A 6400-nucleotide genomic window follows, 5' to 3' on the forward strand; every position below is an offset into this window, starting at 1 on the left:
CTAAAACGTTCTCATGTCTGTCCCAGACTTGCCTGTTTATGGTGCTGTGCTTTAGGCCTTATCATCGCCAGCCTGATTTACAGCAACAGCTTCATAACTTCAATCCCTGCAGGAACTCATTCCTGTCTTCCTTAAATTCATCTTCCATGCTATTGCCAGAAAAAGCTATCCAAAACGTAATTCTGCAGTCAATAAAAATGGCAAAAGATCTCATAATATGTAAAAACGTTCATGATATACTGCTGCATGAAAAAAAAAAAAACAGGCTCCACAACAGTATGTCCATTATGATCCTCTACTTGGTTTTTAAAATGTATGTATATATGCACAAAAAATTAAATGACATACATCAAAATATTAACAGGAATTATCTTCCAGTGTTAGATTATGGGTGATTTTCTTTTACTGATTAGTTTTCCAAGTTTTCTGTAATAAGCACATTATTTTTGAAACTAGGAAAAAGATAAATCCTACAAATCTAACCATGTCAATTTCTTCCTTAAAATCCAGAATTAGCTCTTGGCTGGTAGGATAAAGTCCAAGCATCTTACCATGGCAGACAAGGCCCTCCGTGAACTGGCTACCACATTCCTCTCCAGCCTCACCTCCCCATCTCACGTTATGGAATAGTGGCTTTCAAACACTAGGGGGCTTCTAAGTTACTGGGCCCCACTCTCAGGGTTTCTGATTCTGTAAGTCTGGGAATTTGTATTTCTAACAAGTTCCCAGGTGATGTGAATCCTGGCTGTCCCGGGCCACAGTTTAAAAAATTATTATTATGGCAAAATATACATAATGTAAAAGTCATGTTCAACCACTTTTAAGTGTCGAGTTCAGGGGCATTAGGTAGACTCAATGTTGTACAGCTATCACCATTATCTGGTTTCAGGACTTTTTTCATCCAAACAGAAACTCTGTACACATTAAAAAATACCTGCTCCTTCCCTCCTCCCTCAAGCCACTGGTAAACCTCTGATACTGTATCAATTTGCCTACTCCAGGAACCTCATTTAAGTGGAACCATACCACTTTTGTCCTTTTGTGCCTTCAAGGGTTATCCATGTTGCAGCATGTGTCGGAATTCCACTCCTTTTTCAGGCCGAATAATATTCCATTATATAAGCCATTTTGTTTTATCCATTTATCTGCTGATGGATATTTGTGTTGTTTCCACCTTCTGGCTATTGTGAATACTACTGCCATGAGCATTGGTGTGCAGGCATCTTAGTCTCTGCCTTCAATTCTTTTGGATATATCTCTAGAAATGGAATTGCTGGATCACATTACAATTCTATGTTTAACTTTTTGAGGAACCACCATATTGTTTTCCAGAGGCTGCATCATTTCACTTTCCCACCAGCAATGCACCAGGGTCCCAATTCCTCTACATCTTCACTGACACTGTGTTTTTAAAAAATAACAGCCATCCAGATAGGTGTCAGGTGATATCTCATTATAGTTTTGATTTCCTTAATGAAATGGAGACACATTTTGAGAATGACTATGCTAGAGTAAAACTGACGGCCTGTTGTTCCCTGAACACACAGCACTATTTAAAACTTCGTGCTTTCACTCTGATGATCCCTCTGCCTGGAATCATCCTCGGTTTCCTCACTAACTCCCATTCAATAAGTCACAGGTCAAATGTCATCTCCAGTGAGCCTTCTAGGAACCTCCAGATTGGGTGAGCTGACCTCACAGAACCCAGCAGCAACCGGGGCAATGGAAGGCGGAGGTATGGGAGGTAGGGGAGGGTAAAGCATTGGATAAAAAGCAAGTGGTGTGGCCAGGCGCGATGGCTCATGCCTGTAATCTCAGCACTTTGGGAGGTGGGCGGATCACGAGGTCAAGAGATCGAGAGCATCCTGGCTAACACAGTGAAACCCCCATCTCTACTAAAAATACAAAAAATTAGCTGGGCGTGGTGGCACATGCCTGTAGTGCCAGCTACTTGGGAGGCTGAGGCAAGAGAACCCGGGAGGCGGAGGTTGCGGTGAGCCAAGATTGCACCACTGCCCTCCAGCCTGGGTGATAAGTGAGACTCTCTGTCTCACAAACAAACAAAACCAAGTGGTTTGGCTGAAAGTCTGTATAGAGAGCAATTAAACTCCAAGACCCCGTCCTTCCCTACAAATGGCAATTATCAAGGTCTACCGTCTGGATTTCCCTTTAAGAAAAAGCTTGCCATTCAGCTGGCAAGAGTGCAGTTAGCCAGCAGCTTCCACTTGCAATGCCTTCAGGATCCACCTGGCCGTTTCTAAGTAGCCCCTGGCCAATGGCTGAGCACAACAGGTAACCCAGCCATTTCTGCCCAGGTGGGACTTTTTTTCAGATTTTGCTCTGCAGATCCCTGTTGAGCTGGTAGAGATTCTGAGGCTCACTCTGCCAACCCTCTTCCTCACCCCTTCCTTTTCACAGCTGTCTGATATCCTTTAAAACATAGCTGTCTGATCTACGCTGCAGCCTGAAGATTTCTTCTTCTTTTGTATCTTTCACAAGCATTAACTCCCCATCCTATTAATAAACTGCTAGCACCTCTAATTTGGCCTCAGCCCTACTTCCCAGAGGACCCAAACGACACAGTCACTTCTAAGAGCGGTCTAACAAAACAGTTGATAAGATGGGTTTAGACTGGATCACTTTCTGCCTGGCTGGTCATAAGAATACCATCCTGGGTGAGGCAGGGACATAAATAATCCCTAGCATAAGGTAGTGATGTAGTTGCTAAAACTTTCATAGTGGTGACTCGGGGGAATGTTCCTGGGAAGGGGACCACCCTGCCCTGCTTACTGCAATAATCCAGGCACTTGAAAAGCTCAGGAGAACAAGTCTTACAAGGGCAGTGGAATTGCTGGTCTTTAATAAGTTGTATTGATGCCCTCCAGACAGGTAATGAAAAGCTGAGAACAAGAAATAAGTGACAACTAAGTGTGAGGGCCTTATCATGAGGTGGGAGAACAGAAGAAGCCCAAGACCAGACTCAGGATTTAATAGTTTAAAAGCTGCAGAGGTCTTTAAAGGAATCCACTTGGACAATCTCATCCTTGTGTCAGAGTCCTAGATTTTCCCAACCAGCGCCCTAATCTTGGCTGAAGCAAACGTAACAAACCTGCCTCAGCTGGGCCACTGCCCTGGCTGAGATAGTCAATCAAAACCAAAATCACAGCTGGGCGCAGTGATCACATGAGCACTATCACGAAGACAGTGTCAAGAAGCCATGAGGGATTCACCCCCATGACCCAACACTTTAGAATCAAGGCTGAGGCACGAGGACCACTTGGGTCCCGGAGTTCGATACCAGCCTGGGCAACACAGTGAGACTCCCCACCAACCCCCGCCATCTCAATTTAAAACACAAAATCACACCTTGGAGGAGGTGAAGATGATGCCACCCTTGAAGATCTCAAGGATACAGAGAGGCCCCCACCAAAGCTCCATTTAATTCACCAATCTGGCCACTGCTGGAACTGAGTAGATCCTGGTGAATTACTGCAATCAAGGCCAGCTCAATTAAGGAGCGGCTCTGCTGTAAAGAGATACCTGTGACCGGGTAATTTACAAGAAAAGAGGTTTAATTGGCTCACAGTTCTGCAGGCTGTACAATCATGGTGTTGACATCCCTTGGCTTCTGGGGAGGCCTCAGGGAGCTTTTACCCATGGCAGAAGGCAAATTGGGAGCAGGCACATTACACAGTAAAAGCAGGAGCAAGAGAGAGAGGCAGTGGTGGGGGGTAGGGGGTGGGGGGTGGGAGTAGGTGTCACACACTTTTAAACAACCAGATCTCACAAGGACTTACTATCTCGAAGACAATGTCAAGCATGAGGGGTTCTCCTCCACGACCCAAACACCTCCCACCAGGCCCCATCTGCAGCACTAGGGATTACAATTCAACATGAGATTTGGGCGGGGACAAATATCCAAACTTATATACCAGGTTCCGATGGCAAACTTACATACCAGCCGCTGTGCTCAAGTGGCATCTTCTTGGCTGAAGTGGATTAGAAGGCCTCTGGAACATAGTATCCAGACACTGATTTGCTGAATGTGTTCTTTTCCATCTCAATCATGAACGATCAGAAACCGGGAGCATTTGCAGTATCACCTTAGGGCTATGTAAGTTCTGCTCTCCTAAGAGACTCAGGTCTCCTGAATATCCTGTAGAATGTCACACTGATCTATCACATTGATGGCGTCATGCTGATCAGGCAGAATGAGCAAAGGTGGCTGGCACCCTGATGGCCAGAAGATGGGAGATAAAACCTGATGAAGATCAAGGACTTGTGATTTCAGTCACGTTTTTAGGAGTCAAACAATCAAGGTATGCCAGGACATTCCCTCCAAGTTGAAGTCAAACTGCTTTATCTTATATCCCCTTTCTCAAAGAAGGAAACACAGAGCCTGGCTTTGGGGTCTGGAGGGAAGACATTCCACACTTACGGGTACTGCTCCAACTTATGTACTGAACGACAGAAAAGGCTGCCAGCTTTGAGGGGTCTGGGGCGGGAAAGTGGTCTGCAGCAGGTCCAAGCTGGGGTGCAAGCATTCCTGCCACTTGGGCTATATGATGTGGTAAAGCCTATGGTGCTGGTGGTGTCAGTGGTAGAGACAGATGTAGTGTGGGTTTTATGGTGAGCCCCAGTGGAGAATAACTGTGCAGGTCCCATGGTTACACCTGGGAAAGACCATTTCAGGCTCAGTGGAGAATCATTCCTTTGTAAAATAAATTACTGTGCCATGGTAGACCCAGAATGCTTGACCACAGGACCCCAAATGACCATGCATCTAGAACTGCCCATATGTGCTAAGTGCACTTGGACCCACTGTTAAGGGCTGAAATGTGTCTCCCCCAAATTCTTATGTTGAAGTACTAACCCCTGGTACCTCAGAAAGTGACTATACGTGGAAACAAAGTATTTAAAGAGGTATGTTAAAATGAGATCTTTAAAACACACCCTAATCCATTATGACTGGTGTCCTTATAAGAAGAAAAAATTTAGTCACAGAGTAAAGATCGTGTGAGGACAGATGATGGCCATCTGTAAGCCAAGAGAGGCCTCAGAAGAAACCAACCCTGCCAACACCTTGATCCTGACCTTGGACTTCTAGCTTCCAGATCTGTGAGAAAATTAATTTCCGTTGTAGAAGCTACCCAGTCTCTGATATTCTGTTACGGCAGTTCCAGCAGAGTAATGTGCCCACCCACTCAGAGTCAGGTGGAGCCAGCAGCAGTCCACTGGAAGATAGAAACGGCATTATCTGGGATCAAGCATGAGCAGAACGGGAGAGCACAAGTAAGTTGTAAGAGCAGGTAGGCCAGACTCCCATGTCACCACCTTAGTTCTTTATACCTGTGGCCATACAGAGGGTCCCATACAACCAACTGAAAGGAGAAGAAAAGCTGATCTTGGTTTACAGATGGATTGGCCTGTTATGTGCACGCGAGCCAAAACTGGAGGGTGGTTGCCTGAAAGCCATGCAGGGGTGGCTATCAAAAGAATATGGAAAAAGAAAACCTTTCCAAGAAAAAAGCTTTGAGTAGTATACCTGCTCATGCACTATGTACGGTAGTGACCTGTGGTGAGAATATCCGTTTAGTCATGAGCAGCAGCCTGGCTAGCTACTTTGGGACTTAGAAGGAAAAAGTCTAGAGGAGCAGGAAACAAGGAAGTAAAGGCTGGAGAAACATGGATAGGCCTATCTATGGGAGAGGGTGGCGAGTGTGAAGATCTGTGTATTCCATGTTAACACTTACTAGAAAGCAACCACCATAGCAAGAGGCACTGAACCACCCAGTAGATAAAATGACTTGGTCAGTTAACTTTAGCCAGCTTTCATCATCAGCCACCCCAGAACTACCATGATGGGCACCTGAATGGAACAGGCTTCACTGTACAGATGGTCCCTACTCTTGGGACCCACAGCATGAATTCTCACTTACCACGGCCAATGCAGCTATTGCCACCTGTGAATATCCAACTTGCTGGCAATAGAGACAAATACTGAGCCCCCAATGTGGCACTATTCTTCAAGGAAACCCACCAGCTACCTGGTGGGACATGAGCTCCATTGGGCCCTTTCCACTGTGAAAGGGCCAATAGCTGATTCTCACAATAGACATTTTCTCTGCATGGGTTTGCCTTTCTGCCTGCACAGCCTGCCCAATTTTTGCTTCCTTCCTCTTTTATCATTATAGTCATTACTTTCTCTTAGCATTTGCTTCCTGCAAAACTCAACTGACACACTTGTCTTCCCTCTCTTTCTCTCCTGAAAGGTGAAATTGGAGAAACTGAAGAGGGATGGACTTGGGGATCCCTAAGCACAGTGGGAAGCTGGTATTTAAGGGTATTTTTAAAGTGTAAGACTTTCTAATGAGGAATTATGACACCTCCATACCAAAAT

Source organism: Macaca mulatta, chromosome 17, assembly GCF_049350105.2.
Source record: "Macaca mulatta isolate MMU2019108-1 chromosome 17, T2T-MMU8v2.0, whole genome shotgun sequence".
In the NCBI taxonomy this organism is placed as follows: domain Eukaryota; kingdom Metazoa; phylum Chordata; class Mammalia; order Primates; family Cercopithecidae; genus Macaca; species Macaca mulatta.